Genomic DNA, 22,732 nt, shown 5'->3' on the forward strand with positions numbered 1-22,732 from the left:
GAAAACAATCCAAACATTCCCATTGCACAATCTGATTTTTTTTCCCAGATTTATTTCTCATTTGGTTTAGAGTTGGCAGACACTACCAATACAAAACAGCTTGTCTTGCTTTTTTCCACTTACAAAAACCCAATACACAGGTTGTGTGTGCATTGCAACCTCTCCCTGACACTGAAACTGCACCCATGTTTCCACAGAAACTGCTGCCCAACCTGTACCATCCAGTAGCTTTTTAAAGCAGGTTGAGACATAGCGAGGATTTTCTCAACTAATTTATGGAGGTTTTTTGGGTTTCTTCTCATAAAAGGCTTTGTCCAGCACTGCTAAAGTTAAGAGGCAATGGAAGCAGGATCAAGATGAATATGCATCTCTAAGACTCATAGAAACAGAAGAGAATCAAGTTCTGAAGAAGGAAAACAAGAACTCACAGATGTTCCATTTAGTTCACTTTGCAAAAGCGACAGTTTAAGAATTTCCTTTCCAAAGAAAACATCTGTGGCAAAGGTTTAAAGTTCCTTTTTTTCTTTTGATTTGAATTCACTCTCCTTTTCTTAAATGCCCTTTATACAGACCAAATGATACAGGTTCTCTCCTCAAAGATAATAATGAAACGCTGCAAAGCAAAACCAAAAGTTCCTCAGCAATAGTGCATCATTAGAAGTAATTTATACAACTGCTACAGATGACTGAGTCAAAAGGGAATTATGAAACGTTGAAAACCATGAACATCTATTAAGGAGTACACAGCTTTTCTATGTCTTTTCCCCCCTCCTCCCCTCCAACTTATCTATGATAGTAATTTCTGCAGGCTGAATGCAGCCTGTCCTCCCACTCAGCATCTCATTCACTGCTGACAGGCTGGAGGAGAGAAGTGGGGCACGTGCAGTCATAGCATGCACACTGGCACTCAGCTTCCACATGCACCAGCACAGGCAAGATTAGCAAACATAAAAGGTAATGCAACTCCTTCCTTTCCCAATCTGTTAGCAGCAGGGGTTTGTAATGATACAGCCTTTCTACATGTGAATTATATACATACATAGGCACGGATTTCTATTAAAACACACGTCATGTATTTGTCTACTGAATTCCCTTCGTGGCATCTACTGAGATACTCCTGCAGCTCCACCTTCTCCAATTCACATTATTTTTCCCCAGTGACAGTGGCTAAGGATTGGTTGAGGCTTTCAGAACCCAAAAAACAACTGCACATCAGTGGAGTGGTTACAACACTCACCCCATAATTAAGAAATCCAGGCTGAATTCCCTTCTCTGCCTGAGAGACAATAAATAATTCTACCCACATTCTTCTAGGAGACAGCTACAGGTTGTACACTATTCTGGCTGGAGATGTTTGACATTTCTCTTTCTACAGCGTTCTACTTGGTTAGAAAAGAGGAAAGATCAAGATTCATTGTGAAAGACAAGGCAGGCACAGCAGAAATGCTGCTGTCTCTGTAGGCATTACATCCCACATGCTACTTTCCACCTTTTATCCTGAATAAAACCATCAGATGCTACACAGGTTTATCCTGACAACAGCAACAAAAACTCCCCTCTTTCCTACAAGGTATGATGCAAACTCCACAGCTATCCTTTTTCCAGCACTTGCTGGCTTAACATGCAAAATAAAACAAACACCCCCTGCAAAAACCTCAAACAGCAGCAATCCAAGTTCAGCCGGCATAGCTTCAACCAGAGCCTACAGGATTTAGGATCCCTCTGTGGGGAATTAAGAGTTGATTTTTAACATTTTCCCCCAACTGTAGGTGAGCACAGACCACAGATCATCTTCCATCCACTCCCCGGGCAAATATTCCAACCATTTGGCTACAGTAGGAACAAGAACTGCAAATATCATATCCATTTCTTCCAGCCACATATAGGGAAAAAAAGCACCCCCCAAAACATTCCCAGAGGTAACAGTTTCCTAGAAAACCAGTAGTTTAGTTATGCTGTGTGCACAGAAAATACCAGTCCAACCCCACCTCTAGATTTAGTTAGAAAAACACCCGGATTTTTCTTCCCAACTGAGCAGAGACGGAAAATGCTTAGGGTTGGGGATGCTCTAGATGACCTTTTAAGTCCCTTCCAAAGCAAACTGTTCTATTTTTCTATGATAAAACATGCAAATTCACACACATACCAAAACCATGGCAACTTCTCAGTATGCAAACACCTACAATTTTAGGCACCACAGGAGAGTCAAGATAATCCTTATCTCTCAAAGTAAAAACTGGAAGCCTGAGAATAAGACACTTGCAGTCCATATCACAGTTCAGGGACCTAAATCTTTTATGGATGTTTCTCCAAAAGTATTACTCATAGGGCTGCATGAAAAACTGGCATCACTGGAAGAACTCTACATCTAAATCCAACTGTAGGGGCAGCAGGGAGAAAATGAAGAGAAGTTCCACCCATGGCAATCTTATAATTAAAATAAATTCGAGACTTTCTTGAAAAAGAAATAAATGGGTTATTTAAATTGAAGTTTTAACTGAGCACGTGACTGTGGATGCTACAAGCTGTAGCACAGAAATCAGAGTTATTAAGCCTTAGCTCCTTTAAAAAGGGTCCTGTAGTCAGCAAGACTCCAACCAAAGGTGTGAAGGAGAAAAAATATAAAATAAAAGCAGAATACATTATGCCCCAGCTATTTTACAGGCTTAAAAAGCAAATATTGCCTTATTTCAATGTCTATTGTTCAGAGTGAATCTGCCAGCTAAACTTCTGTTTTGTGGAGCTCCAGCACCCAGAATTTGCTAATAAGGCAATAAATACTGTGGGCAATATGTATAACACAAAATCATTTATGCCAGAATTTCAAAGAATCAACCACCTCCAAGAAATAAATTGTCCTTCATCAGTAAACACAAGGGGAAGTCATTATAATTTTATACCCACTGCATAAGAGTCTTTTTTATTCTACCCATCAAATTATTCTGTATCTCGGGGCACTCTCTTCAACTCTAAAATTACAGGTAAACGCCCTCCAAGCAGTGAAAAACAATCCTTATGTCAACTGCACTTACCATATGGTGCTGATACCTTTTAATTTCAATATGCATTAGCTACAGAAAGTACTTCAAAGCAAATGTGAAAAAAAAAAAAACCACAAATTAAAAAACACTGCTTGATTCTGAATTGACTTGACTAAGAATCATGAGGTCCTGTACCCCTACCAATTCACAGGTTTATCTCAGCTCAAAACTGATTTCCCTTAAAATACTTGAAACTGCTTCCTTTCCACTTCTGCAGTTGCAGGACACAAATATTTTATTCTAAAGAAAATTATCAGGTTTTGTGATCAATTACTTGTAATTTTAGTAATGTGACCTCTACACAGTAAATATATATTTCATTTAAAGTAAAAATAGTCCTTCAGAAACATCTCCTGATCACTTATAAGATATAGCCCTTCACAGGAGTACTAAAAGCAAGTGTAACAGGAAAATTGGATAGAAGAGATTTAAGTGCATATTTTCCAATTTTCTAATTACATAGGCTTCCTCTGGGCCTTTCAAAGTACATTATTAGCATTTAAACATTAGCACACATTACTTGTGATTTCTCTACTATTTGTTAGGCTATTGGTCTGGAATGTAATCTTTTCTACACAAAGCAATTTGTCACACATGTTAATATACAAACACTCCACTTGTAAATAAGTTATGTACTTAAACCACAGCACAAACAGCATCAGAACACACCCAGTAACACCACTACTTTGTAACCTCATTTCCTTTTCAGTACAATCCACTGTAATTGGGCTTGTGGGAGAGGAGCTATTTTTTTTTTCCTGCAGGAATCATAAAAACCATGGAAAGCTTACAATATCAAATTACACATCAACTTTAAACAAAAGCATAAAAATACAAACTGATAAAATATCCCAGCTGCGCTTTACCTGTACCCAAATTATTGTAAAAGCAGTGCACAAAGATCTGTAAACTCACCAGCACCACGCTCATAATCTGCCAGGAATCTTATCTCCAGTTTTTCTTGAGATAAACAACTACCAAAATGCAAAGGCACTTATGCCCTGAGAACTCCAGTCCTGTGGTTACGCTGCCCCACCTTCCTGAACTCTGGCACGGCAGCACAGATGAAATGGGAATGAATTCATGCTCATACTCACTCAGCTCTCACTGACGTTCACTGCTCCAGCCTGGGGAATCCAGCTGAGTCCCAGTCCAGTGAAGCACTTCAGCACCCCCTTCCACCTTAAACCAGGGTCCTGAGTTTCTTATCCACCCTGAAAGTCACTGCAGGAATTAGCCATTATTTCCTAGACACGGCACTGAAGAAAATCAAAATCTCCACATGCAAAAGCATGTTTGTGCCTTGCTGCTGCTCTTGGAGATCTGCAGCAGCACTGACACTGGAAAACTAACTCCAGAATAACATCTCTGCCTACAGGATGCCCAGTTAGCTCTCCTGAGGCTGTTATATAATGGAGCTTCACCAGGACCTGGCAAATTATGGGCACTTTTCCACCAGCTGAGGCAGAACACCTCAAGGTCAGTCTTCTTCCACTTTCTGCTCCCACCAGTGTTATAGAAAGGAGAGGGTTTGGTCCCACCTTCCTCTTGCCCAGTCCACACTTCAGAGGAAACAAAACACTTCAGAAATCCAATGTTCACACTGAACCTCTCTACTTTTATGTAGAAAACACTGCTAAGGCTATAAAAATACAGGGACAATGCTCTGCTCCTGTAGTGGAAACGTGAGGATCAGCCCACATCCTCACCAGGACTTTGTGATTGCACCCAAAGAAGATATAAAGGAGGTTACATGAGGAACAGCTGAGCCCAACTACCTCACCACCTGTTCTCATCAGGCTTAACAGCAGCAATACCTCCAGTTTTTTATGCTTTATGCACCAGGTTAAGCCAACAGGGAAGAGAACTGAAATTGCAGCATGTTTCTTACACTTTTTTTCTGAAGAGATCTTATATTCTTAAAGACAACCACATTATTTTCTCCGTGTATGTGATCTAAGACATGCTCTCAACACTGCTAATTTACGATTCTGTTCAGAGTGGTCATTGAACCGAGTTTCTTCAAAATCTTAACCGTTCAGCAATTAGGAAAATAATTAAATTCATTTACAAACCCCAAGCTCGATATTTCTTTCTTTTACCCCTCTTGCCTACGTCCCTGCCTAACGCTGCTGATCAGTTCTATCTCAAGCAGCAACAAACTAAAACCAGCTCTTCTCACTGGTGCCAGTGTTCCAAAAAGCTCAGTGAAATGACACTAGATTTTTTTGAGCTTTACGTGGTATCTGCTTCCCAAGCCTACCAGCAGCACCAGAAGCACTGGAGTTGCCAGTTCAGCCCCAGAAAGCAAGTACTGCATCAGTTATAACTTCCCATAGTAGTTCTCTTTCCAAACTCTGGGGCTACATTTTTCTTCTTACTCGAATCATTTTTTGGAGAACTGATTATTCAACTGCATTTGGTAGCACTCAGTTCCCAAACACTTTTTTTTTTCCAAGCTCTGAGTAAGAAGGGAAGAAAAGTGTGAACAGATCTATGTATGTGCACGTGTATTTATAACTGCCTCTCATTTAAAACACCAGAATTCACTGTAGGTCTCTGACTTGACTCCAAAGCAAGACACAGCTGTGATGAGGACAGCCCTGCTCCTTTGATTCACTGAAAACAGCTTTTCCATATGAAAGGTTTTACAAGAAAAACCTAGCACTAAATTTTTCATAGATCTGTAAAAGAGATAAGTATTGCATTTATCTGAGACAGCGTGCCCAGTAAAGCAGTTCCTGTGACACAGGTTAAAATGCCCAGTCCATGCAAACCAGACAAGCTCTTCCTCCAGCTTGGCACAGATGCCAAAACTTATTTAAAAATAAATCTTACAATGAAAAATTTACTAAGTTTTACAGTGACTTCCTTGTTTTTTCTCCTTTAAAGAACAAAACATCGGAATCCACACTTAATCCTTGTTTCAGCTGAATATCAAAAGCCTTGAAACAACACCTACCCTTCCACACAGCCTGGATGATGATGGGTGCAGGACACATGTGCAGCAGCACTGCAACATGTGCAGCTGCAAACAGCTAGGCAGGGCTTTTTAACTGTTTTTGTAACTGCTGAATGTTTAAGGTTTTGAAGGAACTCAGTTCATTGGCCACTTTGAAGAGAATCATGAATTAGTAGTGTTGAGAGCATATTTTAGATCACATAACACGGAGAAGGTAATTTTCTCATTGCCGACAAATCAGAACATCAAAATCTCAATCATACCACAATGTTCTAAATACATCTCCAGGGTAAGAGAAGAAAATACTTAAGTTTAAATTTCCCTAACAATTTCTGATGTTTTCACCCAAAGATCCATTCCGTTCCCAGCTCCTTCCTTTGTGTAACATCCAGTTCCTGGTTTGCCCAGAAAACACAGATGCCAGTGCCATTTCAGTACCCAGCAGGCTCACAAAAGCTTTTTTTCTGTCAGAAGGCAGCACACAGGATGTGTGTTCCATCAGGTGTGTTGTCACTGATAGGATACATTCCAGAGGGCTTGAAGGTCACAAGTGCTACTGGGCAAACAACCATCTCTTCCTGCTCCCTGGTTATCCACCTCATTAGGAAGGGGAAAGAAGGGAGGAGTTGTTACGGGCAAATCCCCAATGAAAACCAGAATGAGAGCCAGAATACCCCCCAAAAAAGGGAAGATAGTGAAAATTTCAAGGCTAGTCCAGGAGTTTTCTCTCATAGCTTCTAGAATCTGAGCACTTTGATGCCTCAATCAACTATGCCCCTTCTGCCACTACTGTATTATAAATAATATCTGCCTCCAGTTCCAAAACACATTTCCATGAGTACACAAAAGAAGAATATACAGCACAGACACTGGTATTAAATATTTAACTTTCTACCTTAACAACCTTTCTTTTTTTGTGTGTTTCTTGCTTCTGCTTGAGGCTAAATAGTAAGGCCAACTCATGAAGCAAAGCTGGCATCAGTCCTTATTTATTATTAATTCATTTCAGATGTACCAATTCCACCTCTGTCTCTAAAGCCAGACACGTCACTTCATAATAAAGATCTTCCAGCTCAGAAATCCAGAATTCTTACCCTGTTAAGAAACCAGGACATACACAACATTTTAGGAGGTCAGCAGTACATACTGTGAACTCCATGTACAGAAGGATGTTCGAATCTGAATTTAATGAGGTAATTAAGAAACAAATACATGATTAGTTTTACACTGCCTTAATAGACCAAGCATGATTTTCTGATCGCAAATTTGACACTATTCAACACTTAAGAAGTGATTGTAATTCCTCTCCCAGAAAAAACACCTCACCTGATTTCTCTGCTTCCAGCTGGTTACGTAGGAGATAAACTACTTGCTTCAATCACCCAGCACAGCTCCTTGTCACACCCAGTTACAACTCCAATAGACACTTGAAAATTCCCACTTTCTTACAAAAGCCTCCTTTAGCTGCACACATTTATAGGAAAAACAAAATTAGTGACACTTCCAGCACCTCTATACAAAAAAGGCTGCTCGAGACTTACTGAGCACATGGCTGAAGATCACCCCTAGTAATATTACCAGGAAATCTAGTTTTGCTCTTAAAATATTATGAAAACTTCAACTTTGGTTCACTAAGACTGCCTTTCAAATCTCTTCCTGACCTTGACAGGCTTCCCTAAAACTAACAACAGAATCCCAAGGTTGTTACTTCCTCTGGGTGTGACTACAAATGAAATACTTGACCAGGTCATTTGACAGCACACTCAAAAAGAGAAACCTGGGCAAACTATCATGGCAAGTTCCCATCCTGGAGGTAAATTCCCCTCTGCCTGTGTAGAAGCCTCTGAAAATCCCTCCCCTGGACACACAAGGTCCAGATCTCTGTATGCTGGAGCTGTGTGTTATGAGAATTGGCACAATATTGTGGAACCATCCAGGCCTGAAGGCAAACCTTTTGTTCCATCCTGCCCAGGGGCCTTTCACACTGTACAGGTAGCTGTTACTGAGCAAGTCACAACCCTTAGGTCAGGAAAGACACCAGGAACCCAGTCTGGCAAAATAACAAGTGTTCATTTAACCGGTTTTGTTGTCAACCCCCCCTCTCTTAGGTTCATGGGTAGGCTGAGTGCACTCCAAGCTGACCAACACCTGCCTAAGTGCATTTAATAGATGTCATGTTATGCCACAGGAACATGTCTCGTATGTTGGTTCATCACATTTTATGCAAAATGACCCTTCTGTCACTCAAATCTGGGCTCTTATGAACAAGTTTTGTCCCTAGAGGAAAAAAAATGCCATCAATACATCACAGTATCTAACAATAGACAGATCTAACAAAAATGTGGGGTTTCATGTGGTGTCATATTGGTTTGAATATCCAAAATAGCTGATGAGAACTGTGGACAGTGACTTATAGTGCCAGTATTGCAATGTGTTATCACACCTGCTGACAAAGAAAAGCATTTACTAACACACTTTCAGAAGAACAATCTGTTTAACACAGATTTTTTTTTTCCTGTAGCTGTTTTCCTTGCATGCTGAAATACCACTTGTTTTGCTTTGCCAACCGAACGCGGTAAGAGTTCAGTGTTTATACAAAGAACACTGGAATGTCAGGTGCTTATTTAATTGCTTTTGTAGCCAATTTCCTTGCCCCTCAAGGCTCATTAGTCAGTCATCTAATCATTCCATGCAATAATGCATCCTCTGTGTTTCCTCCTTGAGTTCAGGAATATATCTTCATCTGTGTTCCCAACAGTGGTGTCCTTCAGCCACAACCTTTCTGAGGGCTTTTTGACTGGTTGCCAACGTTACTCTGTTCCACATGGAGGTGGATTTCCCCAACATCTATTAATTCTGTTCTACCATATACTTAGCCATCTGGACAATAAGGTAATAGGAAAAGACTGCTGTTTCATGAAAAATCTCTACGACTTTTCGGGTAATGGGTTTGTTGCACCTGTCCACCTTCGTGCTTTACAAGGATGCCAGAAAGGAGTAACAGGAGGCTGCTGTGCTCCCTTCCACACGCCTGCAGTCAGGAGGAGGTTGAAGGAAGGAATATGGGAAGGAGGTGAAAAATCAAGGTGATAAGTTCTGGGGTATCTGTGGGTTTTAGAGTACCAGTGAGCTGTGCATAAAGCTGTACCTGAACTCACAGCAAGAGGAGTCAATACTGGGTCCAGTCCTTGTTAACACCTTCATTGGTGGTGTCATGATGGGGCACAGGGTGAGCTCAGCAATCCTGCTGATGACACAAAACTGGGAGAACTGGCTGATACACCAGAGGGTTGTGCTGCCACCCCAAGGGACCCTGGCAGGCTGGTGGAATGGGCTGACAGAAGTGCAAAATCCCACACCTGAGAGGAACAACCCCACACAACAATAAATGCCAGGAACCAAGGGGGTGGAAAGCAGCTCTGCTGAAAAGGCTCTGGGGTGCTGGGAACCACCAGGTTGAACAGCCTGGCCCAGGCTGAACAGTCAGCAGTGCCCTGGCTGCAGAGAAGAATCAGAGCATTCTGGAGTGCTGCCAGCAGGATCAGGGAAGGTCCTTCCCTTCTCCCCTCCTCAGCACAGGTGAGGCCACATGTGGGGTGCTGTGTCCAGTTGTGACATCCCCAGTACCAGAGAGACCTGGCACTGCTGGAGAGCTCAGCAAAGGGCTACAAAAAAGATGAAGGTACCTGGAGCATCTCCCATATGAGGAAAGGCTGGGAGAACTGGGAGTGCTGAGCCTGGAGAACAGAAGGATCAGGGGGAGCCTCATCAGTGTGTACAAACACCTGAAGGCAGTGTAAAAGGACAAGTGAGCCAGGACAAGTGAGCCAGAACTGTGCAGTGGTGCCCAGTGACAGGACCACAGGCAACACGCACAGACTGACACACAGGAGGCTCCCTCTGAACATCAGGAAACACTTTTCCACTGTGAGGCTTTTGGGTTGGACCCAGATGACCTCCAAAGGTCCCTTTCCACCTACACCATTCTCTGATTCATTTCAATTTATGCTGTATGAAAACACACACACAACTCCCCCTCTCCCCAAGATGAAAACAAAACAACCAAGCAAAAAACCACATCCAGAAGAAAATTAATAATTTGCTGCCCAAAATAAATAGCAGACACTTTTGTAAATGGCAAACCAGCAGGCAAATTCTATTTTCAAGGCTGAGTTTCCATTCAGTTAACCAGCTGACTGAGAATTCTTTGGAATCCAGTTTCCAAAGAAACTGGCAATGTTTCACTACATTAACATAGTAGTAAGGAAATGCTTATTTATTTATTTAGTATTTAAAACATTAACAAATATTTAGGTGGAGTTACTATAAATATTAAATAGCTAAACACTGAGGAACTACTTCTGCTCCTGTTTGCACAGACAGCTGTCCAGCTGACAACACACCACCAAGAATATATGTTTCTTCTTCTGGGGGTGAGAAGGAAAGAAAAATGAGAGAAATTAACTTTTCCCGACTAGAATTCTACAGAACTTTGGCTAGAAAAGCACCCCATCAGTATCTACTGGGAGTGAGAAATCCCCCCACGTCATGCAGAGCACTGCAGATATTCCAGCTGCTTCACTCTGCTCTTCATTCCTGCACACACAGAGCAAAAAAACTCAATTTGAGAGTTTACTAAACGTTGGGGTTTAAATCCACAACAGAGAAGAAACAAGGACAATGGCAGCACTGCAAGCAATCTACAATTCTAGGCATAGAATTCCTGAGAAATACAGTTTTGGATACAAAATCGTGTAGAACTCTCCCCATAATGGAAAAATCGTCTGGGTTGAAGTGCTTTGGAATAATTATAAAATGAAAAGCTTCTTGATGCATTGTATTACTTGAGTTGGAGTAATTCTCTGGAGTTTCTATTTTAAATCAGGATAGCATGTTAATGAAACTTTCCAAGGAAACTTCAGCTACAGACAGGTGAAACAAATTGCTGCTAACCCCTTCCCAGCTGCAGCTGAAAGTCACCATGAAAGGAGTATTAAATGGGTATCAATTTCCCAGGGAAGAAAACTAATGATTCAAATTGAGGGTTATATTCAGTTTGTATGAATATAATTTGCACAGCATAGTAAAAACCTATTTCAGAAGCCCAAAATCCAAAAAGCTTATTACAAAATCTCATATTATTTCCTTCTCAACGTACAAAGTGCATATCTCAGTAAAAAAATATGCAAGTAAATAAAAATAAATAAATAAGCTTTTTTTTTTCTTCAACTGTTCCCTTTACAGATTTATGGCTATTTTTTGGTCCATAACCACAAAGAACATATCCAATCTTGTTTTAGATGCTAGAGGTTACTCTAAAAGGGAAGAAACAGGCCTTTTGAATATCCAGCTCATCTCCTGGGGTGCTCACACTGCTGTCTGCAGCCACTAAATGCAAATTTGAGCATCCTGAGCCCTGTGCAAACCAGACTGTCACTGCTGCCAGACCCTGAGGACGCTCTGGCTCGTTCCCAGTTCAGCAGCCTCCCTGCTCAGCAGTGCAAAGCCCTGCTCTCCACTAACACACAGCCCTGTTCGAGGTCAGTTTGCTGACTTCTGGACATAATGGATCTGGGTTCAGCCCTCTTACCAGGAGTGAGACCACGCACCCCCCAGTAAATTCCACTGCAGTGCTGTGCTCGCTGCTTAAACTGTGTCCCCAGACAGTTATGCAGAACTTTTTGAACCTGCACAGAAGGGCTGACAGGAAAAAAACAATAACAACCAAACTACTTTCTCCAGCCTTGCCTACTAATTTCTAAAAACAGGTAAATCCCATCTACAGATGAAACAAAAGGGTAAGATCATTTTTGTGCCTTTCCCTTCAGGGAGGGCATACAGTCCCCTACTGCAGTAACAAGGTCCATAGAACTTCTCAGTTAACTTGTTTTAATTAAGCAAGTTCCTATCAGTTTTTATAGTCTCCTTATATACACTGTGATTTCTAGTTCAGTCACAACCCTGATGAGACATATTCTGAATAGGAGAGCCTAACTTCCATCCAACAGATCAAAATTATGTTACTAAAATATTCAAAAGCCTTTGCTCTCACCCTTCTTTCACCTTATAAGGGTAAGTCATTCTAATACCAAGAGCAGCTAAAAATACCTCTGTATTTTTTAATATACTTCCACCACACCAGTATGCCTATCAAATTGGGCAAAATAAGCCTGTCTCAGGATGGTGCTGTACATTTGGGCAGCTGAGCAGCTCCTGCAGCCTCGGCAGATATTCTATTATGGAACCAACCAACTTCCAAACTGCTGGAGCAGAGCAAGCCAGGCCTTTGCCCAGGGTACCACTGTGTGAAACCTCCAAGGAATACTGGACTTGAATGCAATAGGCTTGTTGAGTGAATAAACACCAAGTTTACAGGTCCAGCTCCAGAAGATTTGTTTTCAGCTTGCTACTGAAGATCTCTACCTTTTCAGCATCATTCCATCAGGGTTCCACAGGCCCAACCTTGAACCTGTTTTCCTCTTAAAGAGAACCCCTCCATGGGCACACACTTCTTATGTGCATTAGCCTTCAAACAATATTTTTCTTCTCTGGGAATTCAAAACTTCCTCCCTCCTTTTTTTTTAAGTGAGGCTTGAGCATCAAAAATTAATTCAACAAGTAAGAGCAATTTACTGAAGACAGTGAAGAGCCTAACACACAAAGTTAAAAACACTTTATGATGCTGCCTCAACCTTGAAAAATCAGGATTTGCCAACAGATAAGGAAGAAATTGTTCTTTGTTTCCCACTACAAAACCTTGAGTGGGAGAAAACTAAAAGTGTCACGTGCTGCCTTTTTTTTTTTTCTTAAATCAGCAGCTGCTTACAGACATCCCTGCAGGTGTTTAACTATTGAAATGTCACATTAAAAACAGCAGCTTGTTTGCATCTGGACTGAACACCCCTCAGGTCTGTGCCCAGGATGGAGTACACCAGTCAGCAAACAATGTTTTCCTGGTTCACTCAAAACCAGTCATCCTGAAGAACACAGCAAAGAGTGGCAGAGCTGAGATCCTTCAGCCTGACACAGCACAGCAGTGACCAGCAGGGAAAAAAAAAAAAAAAGAGATAATTTTCTCCTATACTACATTGTTTGCTGGCAGAGCACCCTCAAAGAAAGTCTGCCCTTAATTTAGAACCAAAATCAAACATTTTCAGCATCTGTTGTAATCTCTGTGTCCAGATGTGACTGGACAGAACCATGAAGGGTTAGAAACGGGAGCAGGACTCAGAGTCAATGGGTTCACATTATAGCATCAAATGAAAAGCTTCTTGATGCACTATATTACTTGAGTTGGAGTGATCCTCTTGAGCTTCAATTTTTAAATCACAATAGTGTGTTTATGAAACTTTCCTAGGAAACTTCAACTACTGGCAGAAATTTCAACAAATTGCAGCCAACAGCTTCCCCCCCGCCACTGCCCAACCTGTAACCAAGTTCCTTCCCAAACCCTTTGGCACTTGGACACAGCTCACGGTTACCTGAACCACAGATCCATCTGCTCCACAGCTCTTGGCAACCGGGGGAGGTAATTCCCGAGCACGGGATCGCTCCAACCCTTCTCTCCAGAGGGAGCTCTGTGAAGGGAGCCGGGGCTGCCCCAGCCGGGCACAGGAGGGTCATTAACGAGGGGCAGGGGCAGGAGAGGCAAAACCCCGCCCGGCCACCAGGGAAAAACGTGGGAGCCGCATCCCTGGAGCCCCGGCGGGAGCTGGAGGGGCTGCAGTGCCGGGCAGGGATTCCCGTGGTGGAGCAGGGGAAGGGCGCAGAGGAGCTGCGATGGATGCGCTGCCCCCGAGGCTGCTTCCCAAACCGTCTTACACAGAGAAAATACATCACGGTTTTTATAATCCACACGTTCAGCACCCGCTTGTGCAGAGGCTGCAGCAGGGCTGTTCTGCCAGGAACCACACGTGTGGCTTGTGTGGATGTTCCCTGGGAGTTATCAGTCGTGTGGCACATCACTCTGGCGATACCTCACTCTGCTCCCAGCAGGAGGATCACATTTTTCATCTCTTTCAGGAAAAATATATATAGAGACGCACTCTTGGTTTGCTTCAGTTCAGTCTGTCCCCAATTCCCATATTAGATGACTGTTCCTCAATAAGTTACTTGTCCATTTTCATCAAAGCACCTGCCACGCATTGCACTGCATTTCTGTGCAGTGGTTTTGACACTCTGCCCAACAAGTCCCCTCATGAACAGTCAGAGACTCTGCTTTTGAGGGAGTTTGTCACACTGCCCATACAGGAAAACTCATATTCCAGCATACCCAGATCTTACTACACTCATAAACCCTACCTCTCTTTTTGTTTCAATAAACAGTCTACTGAACAATCTATTTCTAGAAATGTTTTCAATATTGTGGGAAAAGATCTGAAACAAATTGCGAAAGAACAAGTTTAAATGTGTCTCGGGGCTTATGTTAGCTGCACCTCTTGTTTTGTTCCAAGAAAATACCACAACAAATCTCTTTCTGAAGAGTTTCACAGACTTTTGTGAAGCTACAAAGTCAAAATTAATGAAGTTGATGCCGTTGGATCTATTGCATATTTGAAACTGGAAGCTGTATTAATTTTTTGTAGTGTGGTTGACCATATCCATCTTGACTTGTTTATACTTCCAGTGTCTTAAAATGTTTTATACTTTATTTTAGTGCTTAGATTTATAGAACATACTAAGTTTTGAGGAATGAGAGTATGTAATTATTATAACAGTTGCCATTTTTCTGAACATTTCAAGGCTTAAGACCATTTGTAGACTGCAGCCACCACCTGTATGTATTTAAGTGAGTGGGGTACTGAAACATTTGTCTGTGCGACACCTAAAATTATCTAGACCAGTATCTATCATGATCTAGAACAGCATCTTCTTATCAAATCCAAGTACAAATGGACAACTGAAGTAATTGTAAGTATGTGTAAGAACATGAAAAACTAATTCAAAGCAACTTCAACATGTGCAATCTTTATTATTCTAAGAGCTTGCCTGGAAGAGGAAGTATGGTTGAGTTTTGTACTCTCATTTTTGAACAGTTTTCCCATGAATGTCTTCCAGAAAGTACAAATGCACTCACACAGGAAAGTGTAAATTCTAATCCAATGAAAGTTGTATCCAAAACAAACGCATAAATAAAGTTTGAAAAGCTGTAAGATCATTGTTAAGAAGTAACTGATCAAAATGCATTTCAAGATTTATTGTATTACTTCCTCACTATCTTGACAACATTGTTGCTGAGAACCTGATTTTCAGGAGTCCAAGGTGCAACGGCACTGCCAGCTACACAGGGAAATTAATTACATGTATATTTTGCAGGTTTTCAAAAGGCACACTCAGGAGGCTGCTAATAAGAGTCAACCATGAGAAAGTGCTTTCACTGCCATGGAAGGAAAGATGTCAAAACAATACACAATATTGCTTCTTATTTTTTTATTTAGTGGTGAAAAAATATCCTTCTGTAGTGACAATAAAAAAGCAAAAAAGTGAGATAAATACATTTTCAAACATTGCACATGCAGGCCCTAATATATCTATATTTTACTTTTTTTCCCCCTACCTTAAAATGACAAAAGACAACTACAATTTTCTGATTTCTTTCATTCAGCTCCAGGAGAACAAGCCAAACCCTGAATTAAATTACATTAGTGTATTATGCGAAAAAAGTTGCTCAGGACTAATGTAAGCATGATATTTTACAGGATTTTGGGTGTTTGTCAGCATCTCTAGAAACTGTATTAAGGGCAATTGCAATAAAACCACTCTTTGAAAATGAAATAGCCTCATTTCCAGACTACAACCTCAGTAATGCTGTATTTTTTTTCTCGTACTCCAGGGGTATCTTTCTCATCTGTTTTGCCTTCCTTGATTCTCATTTGCATGATCTGAAAATCACACAAACAGTCCAAGATGAGGAAAAGCGATGAATAAGTCACAACGAATAGATCCTGCATGTAAAACAAACACTTGAAGATGACAGAGCTTAAAAAGAGAGTTGAAGAAAGAGAAAACGCAAAATAAATTTCTGCTTGGAAATGTAACTGCAAACCCCGAAGTGACAGCTACAGTATTTACAAAAAAAAAAAAAAAAAAAAAAAAAACAACCAAAAAAACAACACACCAGGCCAAAATGGACATCAGGTCCCCAAGAGCAGCTGAAGTAAAGGGCCTTTTGCCTTCAGACAGGATTCTTGCTGCTTCCTTCAGCACCAAACACACTGAGGCACCAAGTGCTTCAGGTGAGTGAAGCTGAAATCCTGGGCTGGAGAGGTTGGTAGGGATGGACAATGGTCACAATTATCAGACTGACACTGAAGGGTAAGTTTGATGTTGGAAGGAGCTGAGGTATCTGCTGGGAGGTGCAGAACATCCCTGCACAGAGAGACAGTTCTGACACACACAGGGAGAGAAACAAACACAGGGAGGGGAAACAACCCCAACATCCCCGGGGCTGCCCAGGGACACACCCCAGGCAGGGACTCGGGCTGGGTTACCTGTCAGCAGGCTGAGACTGCCTGCACAGGGCTACAGCTTCCATCTGTTCATCCCCACCTCAGGAAAGCACCATCTGCCCAAAAGTGCATCCTGGCAGCTCGCCAGGGTGTTTAAGTCACTGCTTTAAAATCTGAGGTCAGCTCACCGTGGTGAGGACCCCAGACCAGGAATTCTGTATCCTTGCACACCCTGAGGCATCAGTCTGCACTTTCAGAGAAGGGAAAGGCTTCTCCACAATGTCATAACAGTATTGATTTTTTGAAATACAAGGAAGACAAGAAACAGCTCCTCTGGTTTTTATTACCATGTATAAACAGTGACAAAATAATCTCCAAATTAGAGAGACACATTTGATTAGACACAGCAGAGTTCAAACACACGCACTGGCTACACAAACAGAGAGAGGTGTGCCAGCATTTTCAAAATGCTTCCCAATACATGAAGCAAATCTAAACAGAGAAACAAAAATTTCAATTAGAAACTAAGGTGTTCTGCTATCCATAACACCCCCATGTAGCAAAGGATTTTAAACTACATTCTGAGAAGTTATATACAGTGAAAGCCAGTGTGTACAGGGATGTCATGCCAGCCTAGGTCTAGAAAACAGAGAGAAAAAGCCTCTTTTCAATAAAATATTTGCATTAAGCAGATCTGCATTAACACAGTGTTACAACACTTACTATTTCTATATTGTTTAATTCAAGGAAAATTAGTGTTTGGAAACAAAAGGGCTATATGACAAGAACATACTGACATCTGCTGGCTTCTGTAAATGCATTTCTCTCAAGATTAGGATTTAATGCCCTCAACATTTTTTTCTTACCTAATGGGGCTGCAAAACAAATTTACATTGTCCATATCTGAATATGACAAATTAAAATAGTATTCTGTACTTCCAAATGTTAAAGTGTCCGTGACATTCTGCAGCTAAACAATCTGCACATCTATACTTCTCTTCCGTATTTGACTTTTAAAGTATCACAGGAAATTACTTTTGCCTAATTTGTATTAAAAAAAACCCGTGATAGGAAAGACAATTTGCATACAAATAATTATTTCCTTAATTTCTTTGCCAACAAAAGACTAGTACTTCTAACTTACTGTCTAAAGATGCAAATATAGCTGCCACTCAGGCCAGGCTCATAATGGCACGTGTTATATCACAGTAATGGTTATCCAATTAAGAAAACAGATTTTATTTGTATTGGTACCGTGGCAAAAGGATACATGTCAAGATAACACAGTAATCACCAAGCACACCACAGACTGAAAATGGTACCTAAACACACCAGAGAAGATCCATTATCTCTTATCGTTCAACACAATCAACAAGGGCATTTTGATAACCACAGAATAGTCCCAAACACTGAACAGCTTTGAAACCTACAGCCTGCAAAGTCAGAAATTCTAGTTAATGCACATAGTTCCTAAAGCAGCTCTAAACTGGCATCCTTGTGAATATGCAATATTCTGTAAATCTTCATGCACTTCTAAATTTATTATCTGAAAATTGTGTGATAAATTCATTTAATGATTGCTGTAGGAATCCTACCTTAGCATTTCCTCCCTCGTGTGTGCTATAACACAAAGTTATGGTTGATAATTTAAACACAAAATAGAAGGAATTCGAAATCATAGTTCATAGTGTCAGCAACTCAGATGTGTTGCACTTGGATACTGAGGCATAAATTTAGTATTAGAAACAGTGATGCAAATCATTAAATATGAACAGTTGCCAAGCTGTGCTTAGTGCAAATCATAAATACCTGCCTCGATATTTCTGCATTTCCAAATCAACTGTCAGCTGCAAGGTCAATTCCTTTTATCAGCTCATTAGCTAAACACATTTCATAGACGCGAAAGGATAAATGAAAACCACAAATTCACCTTTCTAATGTGTTATTTGAGTCTATTTTTACTGTGTGCACTTGTGTATTTTACTGAATGCACTAACCAGCACCTTTATTTCTTGGACCAGACACACGAGGAGAAGTGACAGTAGCTTTTGAACATGAAAAAATTCACAGCTCTTTTCCTGGCAAATGTTTAACTGAAACCCTTCCAGTCTGTTAGGAAAGGAGGTGAAGATGCAGTTCTGACATGAAGGAGGAGAAGCAGGACCAGCTTGTCTGGCTCAGTTCTGTGTCTCGGCCATTCAGCAAAGGTTCCTGTGCCTGCTGCTCACAGGAAGGGGACAGCACACCAGCCTCTAAAGCAAAACAAAGCACAGACAGGGATGGAGAGTCCAGCACTCACTGACAGCTTCCCAGGAGCCTGCCAGGGAACAGAGAACCCCAACAGCAGAGTCACAGTGTTTATGCCCCACACAGCATCAGCACAAGAGCAAGAAACGCACAAACACTTCACAAGGACCCAACTACTCACACACTCCGTAGCTGACTATCCAAGTCACAGGTTCTGTCACCAGAAGAAGCAGACAGGTCACCCCATGACATCAGTCAGGCTTCTCCTGTCACCACTCTGTCCACCTTTCCTAGGTGGCACACTTATAAGGTGAGGCAATTCAAACTCTTCCAGCACTGTGCCAGGAGGGACCACCCATTCGGAGGTGTCACACAGCACTGGCACTGTGCTTTAGCATTCATCTGGAATTCCCTTTCAATTTCCTCGTTTGAGTCAGTTTATTAAATTATTTAAACTTCTTATATATTAAACATCAGCAGAAAAAAATTCTTTAAAAGAAAAGAAAAGGAAGGGGAATTTGTTAATACCCTAAGAGCTTCCTGTTCTTTAAAAGGTGATTCCAGATTCCTAAATTCCACAGCTGACAAGAGCCAACCTTCCAGCAGAGTGAGAGGAAAAGCACAATCCTTGGAGATCCCCTAAGCCAGTCTTTGACTATGGGATCACTGTAAACCCAGCACAGGCTACTGCCCCAGTCACTGCACAAATATCAGGCCTGGGGCATTAATCCCCCCCCCCCCCCAAAGAATCCAAACCAGCTTTCCTCTTAGCAATTCAGAGAAGTGCAATGACCCTCAAAGGTGAAAGCTCCACCATGAGCTGCTCCAATGGGTACTGGCAAAACTAACAAGGCAGGTAAAAAGAGGGACCCCAATGATACAAGACTAAAGGACACCAAAAGTGATTTGCAATGGGAGGTCTGCAGCCTTTTGGACTCAATTTGGAGACCTTCAAAGAACACGAAACTTGAGACCCAACTATTAAATAGCAGAGTAAGCAGCAAATGCAGTACAAGGTGTTGGTACAAGATAACTCAAGAGTCATTTGCTGTGGCCATGTGGAACATGCATTGCATGAGAATGTGCTTCTTAAAAGACAACAATACTGAGATCTACTAATGTGACAGGTGCAGAGCTTGATTTAAACACATGTACAGCAATAAAGCAGCCAATTTACCGCCTAAAATTTACCTCAACTAATAAAGATGCCTCCACTTACACAACTAATAGAGCATCCCTTTAGAGGCAAAGTGTAAATCTCTCACAGCAAAGCACAGACAGGTGCTGAAGTTTGATTTTGGCAGCCAAAAGTCTGAAATCTGTAGGCAGGAAGAGTCCATTTCTACTTCACTTGCATTTATTCCTTCCTTGTGAACAGTAAGGTCGGGTACCATGGAAGTTCTTAGCAAAACTATTCCAAATGTTATTCAATCTAATTTGTACCCTAATCAACTCTTGAGCAACTTGAAATATATTCTCACTCTGAGAAAACTTTAATAAATAAATATTTTTTTCCACATTAGAAAGTAGTGTTCAATCTTTTTGCTACTTGTACAATCAGTGACAAAATATTTAATGGCTCCAGCAGGGAGACAGCTTTTACAATTGTCAAACTCACTATCTGCTTGAAATACATAAATCAGAAATCTGGATTCACATTTTAGTCTACTGCTTTGCAACTGCAACTATGGAAAGAGCAGTCTATGTTACTTTTGACATCAAAGGAAACTCCCTAGTTTTCCTTTATTTTGCCTGCTTGCAAAGCTTTAACATAGAGAAGTCTTACAATGACTATTAGATATGTAGTATAAAAATTGTATCTATTTTAAGACATGTTTATAAAGCAACACTGACATTAAGAATTATTCATGCTCTATTGTTGTTGTTTTATTCAGCAACACAAAACCCCACAAACACAACAGTTAAAAAAAGTCCACAACAAACTCCCCCACAGGAACCTGTCAGGCAAACATGTCAATCAGACATGAGCTGCAGCTCCTGACACAGACCCTGACAGGACCATCTCAGCTTTAACTCTGGAGTCACCCTTGTAAAACAAATTTGCAATTCAAGGCCAGGTTATAGGGCTGATTGGAGCCAAGGTGCTGGTACCTGCACCATTAACTTTGGAGAGAGTGGATTTTTACCCATTTATATTTACTGTATTATTGAATCTTCCTAAATTTGATCACCTCGATTTTTTGTGTTTTAAAATAGTTTCAAATTATTTCCTTTCCTTAAAGACAGGGGTTTTGTCCAGTACTCAGAGACAGCATCACGACCCCACTGTCCTTTCAGCTGCTCCAGGAGTCCCCACCAATCCTGCAGAACCCTTTATATCCCAGAACCAAGACTCAGCTGTGATACACATTTGGATGCATTACAGCAAAAAAAAAACCCCTCCACATTTAGAACACAATAAAATATTTAGGATTCTACATAGACAAGTTTGTACGTAATGAGATTTCAAGCAACGCTCGAGTCCTTTTTAAAATCCACTCAGGTTCTAACAAACACACATACTTTTAAAAAGGCTGCAGTGAAACTGCAGTTTGAGTCGACTCAGAGGCAGGAACACAACCACTAGCACTGAAACAATGGGAATGGCAAAACCAATGGAAAATCTCTGGGTTAGCACATTAAAAGGGAAACACGTAACAAGTGCTATCATCAGAAGTTGATTAACGCTCTCCTGCAATGAAATGGCAATTGCTGAAAACAAAACTATGCCCAAAGTGCATAAAGGGGCCAAACCACTTGACTGCATCATTCTTCTCCTTTGAGCCAATACGTCCCAACAAGAACTAATTAATCAGAGGGTTCTTTGGATATGAAAGGTCCCAGAGTGAGGATGAAAGATCAGATCAGCACCAAAACCGACTGATTTGAAGGCATTTTACAGTGGGAAGAGTAAAAGATGGCTTTGGTGTCAAAGATGTGATTTTAGCACAAGGCTTTTACAAAGCAAAAGGATGTGTTTGTGCACTGGCCCCCAGAATGCTCCTGCACCAGGAGATAAGTAAGTCCTACCCTGCCCCACCTCTCAGCTGGGCTTTATGGCTGATTCTTCCCACAGTGCCATAAGATCCTTAACAATCAGTAACAGCCAGAGGTGCAGAACTGAAACATGGTGAAAGCAACATTGTAAAATAGAAATAACAAGACAAAAGCACACATCCGAACCCCACGGGCTGGTATCGGGGCCTGGAAAACAATAACAATTAAATCATCTGTTTTTAAGCACTGAGGACATTCACAGCAAAGCAAGTGTGTCAAACATGCAGTATGGACAATTTTGGTATTTGGCAAGAGTTCAACACTTGTAATGACCAGGGCAAACCCAATCGGCCTCCTGTGGAGGCAGCTGCAGACGAACACACCATCACGATGGCAACAGGGAAGAGGTCATCGCGAAGAGAAGGAGCCATTTGGAGAGTGTCCTAAATTAAGTAGTGGGAAAAGGGTCTAATATCACAGAAAGATCAGGAGGATATCTAGATCCATTCATCTTCCTGCTGGGTCACTCTGTGTGGCTCAATTCAAACTGCACTCTGGGACTTCCTTAGCATTTATATTGTTGCCGACTCAAAATGGGTATCACCATGTGGTAGATGACATTTTAGGTAGCTCATCTTCCATGTTGGAGGAAAGGACATTTAAGTAACTACTCACATAAACAGTGGACTGCCTGCAGGGGAGTGACACTTTATTTTTTATTTTTTTTTAATCTTAGTGCTTCACTGTAGAGTTTCATTGTAACAAAAGATAGTGTTTCATATTATTTCCTGAGACACTGATCAGAGAGAACCACCCGGCAGCAGGACTTGAAAGGGATGCTTCAATATCCTTTCCCCAAAAAGTAGCAGGACTGTAAACTCTGTGGTCAAGAACAACACAGACTATGTTACATCCCAAGGAAATTGCTACAGAATTACATAAATTTGAACATAAAAATTACTCTGAACACAGTGCTTAAGACTATATTCTACATTTTCATACAAGGGCTGTTCACAGGTTCTTTATTTACTCTCAAA

The 22,732-nt window shown here is 41.2% G+C and overlaps 1 protein-coding gene across 13 annotated transcripts in view; it reads right to left on the reverse strand.

Moving 5' to 3' along the window:
* The window catches only part of RBFOX1 (RNA binding fox-1 homolog 1), a 1,158,532-nt gene that overhangs the window by 774,375 nt on the left and 361,425 nt on the right, over positions 1–22,732 (reverse strand). Inside the window, exon 1 of one of the 13 annotated variants that reach the window (XM_027654842.1) lies at positions 4,139–4,356. The exons of the other annotated variants lie outside the window; for them this stretch is intronic. The gene's annotated coding sequence lies outside the window, so the exon portion shown is untranslated. Of the gene's footprint in view, positions 1–4,138; positions 4,357–22,732 lie in introns of those variants that run through there. 13 annotated transcript variants of the gene reach the window in all.

Source organism: Corapipo altera, unplaced genomic scaffold (assembly GCF_003945725.1).
Source record: "Corapipo altera isolate COAL_440 unplaced genomic scaffold, ASM394572v1 98, whole genome shotgun sequence".
Lineage (NCBI taxonomy): Eukaryota > Metazoa > Chordata > Aves > Passeriformes > Pipridae > Corapipo > Corapipo altera.